At 38.6% G+C, this 14844-nt stretch overlaps 1 protein-coding gene across 27 annotated transcripts in view; it reads right to left on the reverse strand.

Annotated features, from left to right (window-relative positions):
• The window catches only part of FHIT (fragile histidine triad diadenosine triphosphatase), a 1444513-nt gene that overhangs the window by 552996 nt on the left and 876673 nt on the right, over nucleotides 1-14844 (reverse strand). The gene's annotated exons all lie outside the window — the stretch shown is intronic.

Genomic DNA, 14844 nt, shown 5'->3' on the forward strand with positions numbered 1-14844 from the left:
TGGCTGGCATATTTTAAGTTGAAATAAAAAATGTCTGAGTGCTCAGCATACAGCAAGGGTAAATACTGTTTCGTGCAACTTTTGTTTTAACTACATGTGTTTATGAGCACGTATGCTCCTCTTTGTTGGGTAATGATATTCAATCTATTTCTTACTGAAGGTCCTGGTTAAAAACCTTTAAAAAAAAAAAAACAAAAAAACTCCACGAGGACCTAGGTCTTCCAACTTAAGAACCAGTGATCACTCTACTAGAAAAGTTCTTCTTTAACTTTAGTGTGAAAATAAATAAAGGTTGAAATGCAGTTTCTATTTCAAAAGGTCTGGGTTGGGATCTGAGAATCCGTATTTTGCATAGGCCTGTGGGTGAGAATAAGCCACTGGTGTTGCCTTGTGGACACCTTTGAGAAGCATGGTGGAAACGCTATATCCCAGGAGGCACCTAGTTTACTGTGAAGGATATCTACATGAAGTACGTATCAAATATATAAATTTAAATATGAATAACTAATTCTTGGAAATGTTTAGATTAAAACAAAACCCAAAAAACCTTCTACAGAGAATCAGCGCAACTCGCAGCCCAGAAAATGCGCTTACTGTGATAGTCCTAAGAACGTAGGGACTTCTAGTATTCATGATACGCCACACATGAAAACCAACGCACCAAGAATCCCGAGGGTTGGGATTAGTTCCCCCAAATTACAGATGAGCAAACACATTCAGACATCTTATTTTGTCCAAGGTCATACTGCTTGAGAACAGAAGGGAATGGATTAGAACCTAGCCAATTCCTAAGGTCATGCTTCTGCTATACTCACAGCCCCACACGTGGATATTATTTGTACACATAAACATGCTTTAGACGTGACACATATACAGATATGCACGTTAGCATTTCTCTAAGCAGTCTACAGTTTTCAAGAGTCAGAGATCAGTGAGAGGAAACGAATGTGTTCATCAAACTCTAGAATTGTGTGCCTTCTGATGTGGCTCAGGCAACACCATTAATATTGTCAAAATTAAAGGGGTCTCTTCAAAATAGTCCCGTTCGATTGGGGGGAGGGAGTCAGAAGGCTGGGGGGGAAAGAGTGAGCAGCAAATGACAAGCACTACAAACAAGATTCCATCATCTATAACTTAGATTTCATGCAGTATATTTAGCGCAAACCCTGGCACTTTATACAAATAGCTTGTCATGTAAAGTGCAAACAACTCTCTTTTGACAAAGTGATACGGCTTTGGAGCTGGGTTAACTGCTTTACATACTGCAAAGCTCTTTAAGTGACAAATGAAAGCAGAGTCTTGAAATTACAATGATATGGAATTACCGCACAAATTCTTTCTGGTTTGATGGGGGTTGTGGGGAGGGAGCAAAAGGATAGCATTCTGCAATTAATTAAAAAGAAAATCTGAGAGGATATGAAGTCAGAGGTTTCTAATCTTGACTCTGTAAAATGGACTTTGAAGATACTGGCACAAAATTGAGATATGGTCCCAAAAACTTCAAATGAGATGTACAATGTTGTTTAAAGATCTGGCTGAAGTGCTTCTTTTGACCTAAATTATGCCCAGCACGGGTGCAGTAATTATCTCTGCTAGAGATGTTTGGTGTGCTGGCATTGAAACCTTTCGATATGTTTGATAATGTAGCTTTTTGTGTACACACACTGCTTGCCCAAGCTGTCTACATCAGTGGCATGTTCAAATGAAGCCAAATAATTTAAAAGGCTCTGCTTTCACGCTGGCTTTATTTAGCTTGAATAAACATTGCCAGTCCATCTCATATAAAACCTCACTTCATAAATGCAGCTGCGCTGTGCTCATCTCTTAATAAGGATTTGTACAAAGAGACCGGTTGGGCAACATAGCTCTGATAGATGATTAATAAGAAATATAGGATTTCTTTCTTAAAAATCATACTATGACCATAAGAGGGAAAATTCATTATCCATAAATCAAAAGGAGCAAAGGATTTCAGTTGTATCAGAAGCCTTATCTGACTTCAATCTGACAGTTAACTTTAGGCCGTAAATGATTAAATAAAAGTCTAAGTTCACCCAAGCCTGGCAAAAATAAAACTCAAAGCCCAGAAACTTCAAATAACATAAGAAAAAGTCACAGAATTTTCAACCTCAAAAAGAAATGGAGAGGAGATGTATGATAGGATGGAAACTGTGATTTCAGATGGAGGGTCTCTTTTGCTGTTTGTGTTTTTCAGAACTAGATTTAAATTTTGCAATACCTTCCAACAGAAAATAAAGTTTTGAGAGTAATGTGACCGATTTTAACTTTTTAAAGAAAACTTTTAAATTGAGATATTGCGTCTATAAAATGTGGCCGCAAAATCTTTAACATCCCTTCCAGTGACAGGTAGGGGGTCTATCTCCTTGAGTCTGGTGGGCTCGGTGAGTACTCTGACCAAGAGAATTCAGCCAAACTTACTCTGCCCAGGTCTTAAGAAACTGTTGTGTCTCCACTTACTCTCTTAAAACACCAGCTCTTAAAGTCATGAACTGTTCTAAGGTAAGAAGTCTGACCATCTTGAGGTCAACATGTCCCGAGAAAGCCCACTTAGATAGCCCCAGGGGGTGGGGCGGGGAGAGAGAAGGCGCAGGGGCGAACCTAACTGACTTTCTGCCATTGGAGTCGCCCCAGTCGAGATGCCAGACTTTACTGGATGAGATAATCCAATCATCCTTGCACTGCCCTTTGCGAATCCCTGACCCACACCACTGTGAGATATAATACCAACAAACTGTTTCCAGCTGTTACGTTTTTCAATGGTTTATTACACAGCAATAGGCATCCAGAACATATAGTAAGGTGGGATAATCTTAAGTGTGCCACTCTGCATTTTTGCATATGTATACACACAGGTAACCAGGACCCAGACAGTGAAACACTGTTTCCATTACTCCAGAAGACTCCCTCTGCCCCTTCCCAGACAGTGCCCTCAATAAACTACCTCCCACCTACACACACACACACACACACACACACACACACGTAAGCGCTATTCTAACTTCTATCACCATTGGTCAGTTCTGTCAGTTCTTGAATTTTCCAATACAGTACATCATACAGTAGGTACTCTTCAGTAGCCAGCTTCTTTCATTCAACTGTCTCTGAGATTCATTAATGTTGCTGCATGGGACAGTAGGTGGTATGCTTTCAACTGCTGTGAAGTATTCCATTTTACAAGTCTACTACATTTATCCATTTGGTGACTGAAGGACATCTGGGCTGCTTCTAGTTTGGGCTTTTCTAAAGAAAGCTGTTATGAACATTCTTCTCCAGTCTTTTGGTGGGTAAATGCATTCATTTTGGGGGTATAAACCTAGGAGTAGGGTTTCTGAACTTTGGGGTAGGGTGTATGTTGACAAAGGATGAGTTCAGATTCTGACTACTTAGGGATCTGCTCATCAGCGTTGTGTTGTAGTTTCTTCTGTCCCTGTATCTAGCAAATATTGAGAAATAATCATGCCAAGCCTTAAATTAAGCTATTTATGATTTGTCCTTCCATATTTGACCTCTCCTGACTAACTGCATAGTAGTATTGTTCTCAACAATGTCTACTGTCATGAAGATGACACTGTTCTTGGAAAAATCCTATCAGGCAAAGTCAACCTCTAAAATGGCATTGTAATAAATATGCAGAAATGTCACTTTTTGCATTAGCCCAAAGGTTTTGTATAGCTTAAGGATATGTGCAGTAAGCTAACTATAAAAATAGAAACTTGACAGTGGGTATGTACGTGTGTGTCAAAATAATATTACTCTTCCTGGGAGTATGGAAGAAAAAATGACACAATACCCACCCACATGATTTTTATAGATCTGCCTCTTTGCCAGATGTCACCTTTTATAAGCTGCTTTATAAAAACATGACAGTGTAAGTGCAATAGTGTGTTTACTGCTTGATAAACTTTAGTAATAGACTTAGGATTGGCTGGAAATTAAAGCCTTAGGGAACCCGTTCATTAAGCATTTAGGACAAGTGAATAAACAAAAAATGCAAACTGTTAAGTGCTCAATGTATGCAGATCAAGGTACTGGCAGCAAGCACTATTTCTCAGTAGGTATGTCTTACAGAAATATCTGCCAGTTTCCGTGCCACTGAGCTAAACACATTACAGCCAAACCTAAAGGATGCCACTCGCAGCGCTACCAATTGGAGTGAAATCCAGAACCTTAACAAACGCTATAGGCTCACTAGAAACACATTAAGCCTTTTCCTAAAGTGTTCTGTAACTCCGCACAGCATATCTTACATATGGCAAACGGCGTTTCCAACAACTATTTTTCTGAAAAGACTTCAGGAATTTCTTAAATAGCACACACTCACTATTTTCTTTATTGGTGGGGTATATATAGCAGTGTTTCTTGAAGAATACCCTGAGGATTGTTGAATTATCTATAGTGACTGGTAAAAATAGAGATTCCAGAGTCCACTCTTAACTGATTGAAACAAAATCTCTGAGGTAAGAGGCCCAAGAAACAATGTTTCATTAAGTGACTCCAAATGATTCTTATTCACAATAAAATTTGTAAACCACAGCCGTACAGGAGTCTTAAAATAAATTTTCAGGGCAAAGTATACGTTTCCAGTAATGTGTCAATTTTAAGTGAATAATATATATTCTTAAAACCTTAAGGTTCAATTTTTTACTCAACTTTATATTTTAAAAGAATCAAACAACTTGTATCCATTTAAATTACTTTCTTCCTTATAGGTATGTACGAGGATCAATCAAACAAAGTCTAGTTAAGGACTTTTGAAAATCAATCCCTGTAACAAATACATACATCACTAAACTTTTCTGAGGATTCTACTTACTCTGGGACTGACATTTGTAATCTTTGATAAACATGAAATGCAGCAACTCTCAAAATGAAACCATCCCTTTATCAGAGGGTCTGTTAGAATTCCTCTGTTTCTCATTAGATTGTTCTGTTGCTTACTCTTCACCATGAAATCCAACCATACCCAAATTTCATGGATGCTGCAATAGTTAACTACCACAAAGTGACCGACATGCAGTTTGCGTGGGATGGAACCTCATAAAAACGCTAATAAAAATATTAAAATAATGATATTATCTTTCTGTTAACAAATCACTACACCAAGGAGACAGCTAATATGTAGGAGAAACTGTCAAAACTCCATAGGTGCTACAGAACATTAGTACTGGGAATTACTAATCCAAGATTCCATATTGGCCACCTAAAAAAGCTCAACACATCCTGACACAATGCAGCGACGAAGCAGTATAGGATTTTCTGGACATGAGACATACTGAAAATCCTATCACATCACAATAAGAAGCAAAGAGTGCCTGCCTCTTTCCTTGGAAGTTAAAAGGAAGATTTTCTTCTCTGAAAAGAACAGCACTGAATCGAGAGTGAAATAGAAATCAGAAAAATAAACTATGGGGAAAGTTGGAGAGAAAGGTATGGGGTTAGTAGAGGGAGATGTTCCTTCATAAAAAGAACCTAGTTGTTTAAAAAGAGAGAAAGAGAAAGAAAGAAAAAAAGTCTTCAGGAAGCAGTGAAATATATCAAGTAAATTCCACCCAAGTCCCAAGTCTCTATCCTTTGGACCTTGTCACAACACATACACCTCATCAGAAGGGTCAAAACCACAATTACTGGCATCCTGAACATGTGATGTGATGGAGGGAGCATCACATTCCTCGTCAGCAGAACTATACTCCTGTTGGACTACAGTACTCATTACCTGACATTTTATGAGTTTACGTACCTCTGTATTAAGTTCCTATTAGTGCTGTAACAAGTTAACTATAAACTTCGTGGCTTAGAAAGACACAGATTTATTCTCTTACAGTTTTGGAGGCCAGAAGTCTGAAGTCAGTTTCACAGGGCTGAAGGCAAGATGTTGACTGGGCTGCTTCCTTCTGGTGGCTTGAAGGGGAGAATCCATTTCCATGCCTTTTTCAGTTTCTAGTGGCGGCCTGTATTCCTTGGTTTGTGACCCCTTCTTGCAATCTTCAAAGAGCATCACTGCAATCTCTGCCTCTGTTGTCATATTTCCTTTTTTCTAATGCTGACTCTCTTGCCTCCCTCTTACAAAGACCCTTTAATTATGCTGGGCCTACCCAGATAATTTGGGATATCTCATCTCAAGAGTCTTTTTTTGTTGTGTTTTGGGGTTTTTTCGTTTGTTTTCTTTCTTTCTTTTTTTTTTTTTTTTTTTTTGCAGTACACGGGCCTCTCACTGTTGTGGCCTCTCCCGTTGCGGGGCACAGGCTCCAGACGCACAGGCTCAGCGGCCATGGCTCATGGGCCCAGCCGCTCTGTGGCATGTGGGATCCTCCCAGACCGGGGCATGAACCCGTGTCCCCTGCATCGGCAGGCGGACTCTCAACCACTGCGCCACCAGAGAAGCCCCTGTTTTATTTTTTAATAGATCTTTATTGGAGTATAATTGCTTCATAGTACTGTGTCAGTTGCTGTTGTACAACAAAGCAAATCAGCCATATGCATACACATGTCCCCAAATCCCTTCCCTCTTGAGCCTCCCTCCCATACCCCCTATCCCACCCCTCTAGGTCATCGCAAAGCACTGAGCCGACCTCCCTGTGTATGCTGCTGCTTCCCACCAGCCAACTATTTTACATTCGGTAGTGTATATATGTCGATGCTACTCTCACTTTGCCCCAGCTTTGCCCTCCCACCCCATGTCCTCAAGTCCATTTTCTCTGTCTACCTCTTTACTCCTGCCCTGCAACTAGGTTCATCAGTACCATTTTTTTTCTTTTTAGATTCCATATATATGCGTTAGCATACGGTATTTGCTTTTCTTTTTCTGACTTACTTCACTCTGTATGACAGACTCTAGGTTCACCCACCTCACTACAAATAACTCAATTTCGTTTCTTTTTATGGCTGAGTAATATTCCATTGCATATATGTGCCACAACTTCCTTATCCATTCATCTGTCGATGGACGTTTAGGTTGGTTCCATGTCCTACTGTAAATAGTGCTTCAGTGAACATTGTGGTACATGTCACTTTTTGAATTATGGTTTTCTCAGGGTATATGCCCAGTAGTGGGATTGCTTGGTCATATGATAGTTCTATTTTTAGTTTTTTAAGGGACTTCCACACTGTTTTCCACAGTGGTTGTATCAATTACATTCTGACCAACAGTGCAGGAGGATTTCCTTTTCACCACACCCTTTCCAGCATTTATTGTTTCTAGATTTTTTGATAATGGCCATTCTGACTGGTGTGAGGTGATACCTCATTGTAGTTTTGATTTGCATTTCTCTAATGATTAGCGATGTTGAGCATCTTTTCATGTGCCTCTTAGCCATCTGCATGTCTTCCTTGGTGAGATGTCTATTTAGGTCTTCAGCCCATTTTCTAACTGGATTGTTTGTTTTTGTGAAATTGAGCTCCATGAGCTGTTTGCGTATTTTGGAGATTAATCCACTGTCTGTTGTTTCATTTGCAAATATTTTCTCGCATTCTGAGAGTTGTCTTTTTGTCTTGTTTATGGTTTCCTTTGCTGTACAAAAGCTTTTAAGTTTAATTAAGTCCCATTTGTTTATTTTTGTTTTTATTTCCATTACTCTAGGAGGTGGGTCAAAAAAGATGTTGCTGTGGTTTATGTCAAAGAGTGTTTTTCCTATGTTTTCCTCTAAGAGTGTTATAGTTTGGTTAGTTTGGTTAAGTGTTTAACCCATTTTGAGTGTACTTTTGTGTATGGTGTTAGGAAGTGTTCTAATTTCATTCTTTTAAATGTAGCTGTTCAGTTTTCCCAGCTCCACTTATTGAAGAGGCTGTCTTTTCTCCATTGTATATTCTTGCCTCCTTTGTCATAAATTAGGTGCCCATAGGTGCGTGGGTTTATCTCTGGGCATTCTATCTTGTACCACTGATTTAAATTTCTGGTTTTGTGTCAATACCATACTGTCTTGATTACTGTAGCTTTGTGGTATAGTTTGAAGTCAGGGAGCCTGATTCCTCCAACTCCATTTTACTTTCTCAAGATCGCTTTAGCTACTCAGGGTCTTTGTGTTTCCATACGAATTGTAAAATTTTTTGTTCTAATTCTGTGAAAAATGCCATTGGTAGTTTGATAGGGATTGCATTGAATCTGTAGATTGCTTTGGGTAGTATAGTCGTTTTCACAATACTGATTCTTCCAATCCAAGAACATGGTATATTTATCCATCTGTTCATGTCATCTTTGGTTTCTTTCATCAGTGTTTTATATTTACTGAGTACAAGTCTTTCACCTCCTTAGGCAGGTTTATTCCTAGGTATTTTATTCTTTTTGTTGCAATGGTAAATGGGAGGGTTTCCTTAATTTCTCTTTCTGATTTTTTGTTGTTGGTGTATAGGAATGCAAGATTTCTGTGCATTAATTTTGTATTCTGCAACCTTACCAAATTCATTGATTAGTTCTAGTAGTTTTCTGGTGGCATCTTCAGGATTTTCTGTGTATAGTATCATGTCATCGGCAAACAGTGACAGTTTTACTTCTTCTTTTCCAATTCGTATTCCTTTTATTTCTTCTTCTTCTCTGATTGCTGTGGCTAGGACTTCCAAAACTATGTTGAATAAGAGTGGCAAGAGTGGACATACTTGTCTTGTTCCTGATTTTAGTGGAAATGCTTTCAGTTTTTCACCATTGAGAATGATCTTGGCTGTGGGTTTATCATATGTGGCCTTTATTATGTTGAGGTAGGTTCCCCCTATGCTCACTTTCTGGAGAGTTTTTATCATAAATGGTGTTGAATTCTGTCAAAAGCTTTTTCTGCATCTATTCAGATGATCACATGGTTTTCATTCCTTAATTTGTTAATGTGCCATATCACATTGATTGATTTGCGTATATTGAAAAATCCTTGCATCCCTGGGATAAATCCCACTTGATCATGGTCTATGATCTTTTAATGTGCTGTTGGATTCTGTTTGCTAGTATTTTGTTGAGGATTTTTGCATCTATGTTCATCAGTGATATTGGCCTGTAGTTTTCTTTCTTTGTGACATCGTTGTCTGGTTTTGGTATCAGGGTGACGGTGGCCTCATAGAATGAGTGTGGGAGTGTTTCTCCCTCTGCAATTTTTTGGAAGAGTTTGAGAAGGATCGGTGTTAGCTCTTCTCTAAGCGTTTGATAGAATTCGCCTGTGAAGCCACCTGTTCCTGGACTTTTGTTTGTTGGAAGATTTTTAAATTACGGTTTCTATTTCATTGCTTGTGACAAGTCTGTTTATGTTTTCTAATTCTTCCTGGTTCAGTCTTGGAAAATTGTACCAAGAATTTGTCCATTTCTTCATGGTTGTCCATTTTATCAGCATATAGTTGTTTGTAGTAGTCTCTTATAATTCTTTGTATTTCTTCAGTGTCAGTTGTGATTTCTCCTTTTTCATTTCTAATTTTATTGATTTGCGTCCTTCTCCCTTTTTTGCTTGAGTCTGGCTAAGGGTTTATCAATTTTGTTTATCTTCTCAAAGAACAAGTTTTAGTTTTATTGATCTTTGCTATTGTTTTCTTGGTTTCTATTTCATTTATTTCTGCTCTGATCTTTATGATTTCTTTCCTTCTACTGACTTTGGGTTTTCTTTGTTCTTCCTCTAGTTATTTTAAGGGTAGGGTTAGATTGTTTATTTGAGGTTTTTCTTGTTTCATTAGGTCAGATTGTATTGCTGTAAACTTCCCTCTTAGAACTGCTTTTGCTGCATCCCATAGGTTTTGGGTCTTCGTGTTTTCATTGTTACTTGTTTCTAAGTATTTTTTTAAATTTCTTCTTTGATTTCTCCAGTGATCTCTTGATTATTTGGTAGCACACTGCTTAGTCTCCGTGTATTTGTGGGTTTTTTTTTACAGTTTTTTTCCTGTAATTGATTTCCAGTCTCATAGCATTGTGGTCAGAAAAGATGCTTGATATGATTTCAATTTTCTTAAATTTTCCAAGGCTTGATTTGTGACCCAAGATGTGATGTATCCTGGATAAAGTTCCATGTGCACTTGAGAAGAAAGTATATTCTGCCACTTTTGGGTGGAATGTTCTATAAATATCAATTAGATCTATCTGGTCTATTGTGTCATTTAAAGCTTGTGTTTCCTTCTTTATTTTCTGTTTGGATGATATTTCCGTTGGTTTAAGTGGGGTGTTAATGTCCCCTACTATTATGGTGTTACTGTCGATTTCCCCTTTCATGGTTGTTAGCATTTGCCTTATGTATTGAGGTGCTCCTATGTTGGGTGCATAAACATTTATAATTGTTATATCTTCTTCTTGGATTGATCCTTTGATCATTATGTAGTGTCCCTCCTTATCTCTTGTAACAGTCTTTATTTTAAAGTCTATTTTATCTGATACAAGTATTGCTACTCTAGCTTTCTTTTGATTTCCATTTGCATGTAATATCTTTTTCCATCCCTTCACTTTCAGTCTGTATGTGTCCCTAGGTCTGAAGTGGGTCTCTGGTAGACAGCATATCTATGGGTCTTGTTTTTGTATCCATTCAACCAGTCTTTGTCTTCTGGTCGGGGCATTTAATCCATTTACATTCAAGGTTATTATTGATATGTACGTTCCTATTACCATTTTCTTAACTGTTTTGGGTTTGTTTTTGTGGGTCTTTTTCTTCTCTTGTGTTTCCCACTTAGAGAAGTTTCTTTAGCATTTGTTGTAAAGCTGGTTTGGTGGTGCTGAATTCTCGTAGCTTTTGCTTGTCTGAAAAGCTTTTGACTTCTCCATCCAATCTGAATGAGATCCTTGCTGGGCAGAGTAATCTTGGTTGTAGGTTTTTCTCTTTCATCAGTTTAAGTATATCCTGCCACTCCCTTCTGGCCTGCAGAGTTTCCACTGAAAAATCAGCTGATAACCTCATGGGGATTCCTTTGTATGTTATTTTTTTTTTGCCCTTGCTGCTTTTAATATTTTTTCTTTGAATTTAATTTTTGTTACCTTGATTAATATGTGTCTTGGTGTGTTTTCCCTAGGGTTTATCCTGTATGGGACTCTCTGTGCTTCCTGGACTTGGGTGACTATTTCCTTTCCCATGTTAGGGAAGTTTCCAACCATAATCTCTTCAAATATTTTCTCAGACTTTTTTTTTTTTCTCTTCCTCTTCTGGGACCCCTATAATTCGAATGTTGGTGTGCTTAGTGTTGTCCCAGAGGTCTCTGAGACTGTCTTCAATTCTTTTCATTCTTTTTTCTTTATTCTGCTCCTCGGCAGTTATTTCTACCATTTTGTCTTCCAGCTCACTTATTCGTTCTTCTGGCTCAGTTATTCTGTTATTGATTCCTGCAAAAAATAGCAATCAATTTTTTTTTTATTTTTTATTTCAGTTATTGTGTTGTTCAACTCTGTTTGTTCTTTAGTTCTTCTAGATCTTAGTTAAACATTTCTTGTATTTTCTCAATCCGTGCCTCCATTCTGTTTCCGAGATTCTGGATCATCTTTACTATCATTACTCTGAATTCTTTTTCAGGTAGATTACCTACTTCCTCTTCATTTATTTGGTCTGGTAGGTTTTTACCTTGCTCCTTCATCTGTGACGTAATTTTTTTGCTGTCTCTTTTTCTTTTCTTTTTTTTTTTTTTAATTAGTGGGAGTTCCTGTTTTACTGTTTGTTTGGCCTGAGGCTTCCAACACTGGTGTTTGTAGGCTATTGGGTAGAGCTGGGTCTTGGTGCTGAGATGAGGAACTCTGTGAGACCTCACTCTGATGAATATTCCCTGGGTTCTTACATTCTCTGTTAGTCCAGTGGCTCGGACTCAGAACTCCCACCGCAGGAGCTCCAGCCCAACCCCAGACTCATGAACCGAGATCCCACAAGCCGTCGGTTCACTTCGGGGTTCCTCCCATCTCCTTGGGTGTCAGAGTTCCCCACCACCGGCTGGCAGGCGCCCTAGTTGTGGGGAGGCGCTAACTCCATGTCTTCCCACACCACCATCCTGACTCCACCTGTCATCTCCAGATTCTTAATCACATCTGCAAAGACCCTTCTGCCACAGAAGGCAACACTGACAGGCTCCAGGAACTAAGAATGTGAGCCTATTTGCAGGTCATTATTCAACCTCCATAATCTCTGAATTTTCCTTTTAAAACTTATTCATTTACTCATTCATCTACCCACCCACTGATCCCCGCTTCACTCCACAGGAGTTGGTTGGTCAGGCCATACAGTATGGCCAAGCAAACCGTATGCAATGAATTTTCAAAAGATGTGCTGACAAATTGGTCAATATGTAAAATTGATTTTTACTGCAAATGAGTATATGTTCTGACAGGATGATGTTTCTCAGAAACAAACAAACAAACAAACATTGAGCAGAATAGGTGATAGAGTACTGTATAGATTAGGATAACTAGCTGCCAGTAAAAGGGCAGAGACAGTGCTTAATGTTAAAGGCACGCTAGAGAAATGTACCAGATTTTCTGGAATGTACAGACCGTGTTTACAGGAAGATAAAGGAATTTCCCTTATGAGCATGTTAAAGACCACGTCAAGGACAGAAAATGGCCCAACTCAAACTGCAGCAGGTCCACAGTGAGACCAAATGAATAAAGTATCAATAATAACTGTGGAAGCTTCCAGAGATGATGTGGCAAGCTGTTCCTCTCCAGTGGTGATTTTACTGTAATTATCGTAATGTGTTTTGGGTTGCTGACTTTCTGCCTTTTCACACCAGTATGGATCCCTGGTCCTGGGGATGGAGGCATCTTTCCATAATCTTTTGGGTGGAGGCTGGGGAGGGGGGAAAATGCCTATGTATCACAGGATTCTTTTAGGAAGAAAAAGAGGGAAACTCAGTTAATCCACTAAGAGGGGGCACCAGAGCATGTCTGCACAAAAACACAGTCACTTGGGGCTCTTGGTACCTTGGTTTAAAGTGCTCCACAGGATGGCAGCTTATGCCTGAATTTCTCCCACACAAGGTCCCTCTCAAGTGAATTTCCATAGGTACAACCCAGTCCCTATTTCAAGTAAAACCATTTAAAGTAAACTTTTCAAATTCAGTGAAAATCATCCAGCCATTCTCACACTTTCATGAAAACAATGACAATGTGAAGCTTCCCCTTTATTTTTAGTTTGTTTATCCTGTGTAAAGTTCTAGAAGCAAGCACACTCACTAAAGGAAAAGAAGAGCCGGAGTGTGGGGGGGGGGGCACGGGGAGACAGTGGCAATATTACTGTGAGTGAGTAGTGTGAAGAAGAAAATATTTTCAGGACCAAACCTCAAAATAAAATTTGAGTGCCCCAAGTAAACACAAATGAAGCAACAACAAGTGACAAAAATGGCTAACTGGAGATAAATTTTTTCTACATTTCTAATCACATCACAAATAGTCTCCAATAAAGAAGCATTTTAACAGGTGCACACTAAAAAAAATGCTTTTTACTTTGATTTAAATTCAAGTGTTATGCCTTGTCCAACAACTGTAATGGGAGAAAGACTGTATATCCTGAATGCTACATTTGAACTAGGTGGCAATTCTCTTCCTGGTATCAATTTCAGACATTCATATAAATCTTAAAAAAAATGATAAAGTTACTGACCTAAAAGCATCCAATAAGTAAACATACACATTTCTATAAAATGTGTGCTATAAATCAAAAATTACAAGTAACACAGAAGAAAAGATGGATATTTATAATTAGTGAGATATAAATTTGAAATAGGGGAACTTATTAATATTTTAATCTTTCTGATAATTCTTTCAAACGACCTAATGTATTTATACCAGCAAATATTGCCTCAAGGAGTCAAATGAAATCTAAATCATAATGATCACCCATTTAACTAATTTATTAAATCAAACATGTTCAATTATACACTAAATCTAATGATACGACCAGAATGAAGGCAGGGCTACAAATTTCAGTGAGAATTAAGAATATTATTAAAGGTCTTTTAACTTGTTATCTACTTGATCAGGGATACCCAAAACATGCTTGGCCCTCTTAGTTCTCTAGGATCAGGGTTTCCCCAACCAAAGATAATAGTTACCATAGCATTTGCTACACGGAACCCACCTTTCAAAGAATAGACAGCCAATATCTCATCTAATTCTTCAAGCAACTTGAGAAAGAGAGGTGTCCCTGTCCACACTTTCGATACGAGGAACCAAGCATTGAGAGATTTAATAACTTGCTCAAGATTACAAAACTAGTGGTTGACAGAAGAACCCCAAAGCCTATAGAGAAATTTCTGAAATCCAAGGACTTCCTATATATAAAAGGTACCCATCCAGGCTTCTCAACATAGATTCCATATCAGAATTTCCCATGGAAGTTTTTAGAAAAATACTTGTCCAGGCACACTTGTCCATACACATCTCCAAGTCATCATGATGTCTACTGTACGTGCAGAAGTTCTAGTCTCTGTATTTCAAGAGATCCTGGGGGTACATTAGGACTGAAACTCCTGTTTTTTAGTAACAGTAGATCACAATGGTATCATAACTACCTGAAATAGATGGCAAGCCTACAATGTTAAGGTGCTTTCACATATGTGACCACATGTGACATAACATTAACTTGGCAAGGGTGACAGGGAGAGACACTGGTTGTTATACCCAATTAAGGTTTGAGCCAACTGACACAAAGGAAGCATTGAGGCAGGAGATAGATGGCTCCAGGTTAGACATTTACAGCCAGACTCCTGTTTATACTTCCAGATAGAAATAACAACAGAGTAAATAACTGGACTTTGCCTCTGGTGGACTAGTTAAGATAACAGTAATGGCAGGGGCAGAGAGGAGCTGAGCCCCACCCAGATAAGAGATAAAGGGAATCACATAAGTGATTCAAACTATCACTCTCTCTCTGAGCCCGCCCATGAGTGTCTATTCACACA

The sequence above is a fragment of the Delphinus delphis genome, chromosome 10, assembly GCF_949987515.2.
Source record: "Delphinus delphis chromosome 10, mDelDel1.2, whole genome shotgun sequence".
NCBI classification, from domain to species: Eukaryota; Metazoa; Chordata; class Mammalia; order Artiodactyla; family Delphinidae; genus Delphinus; species Delphinus delphis.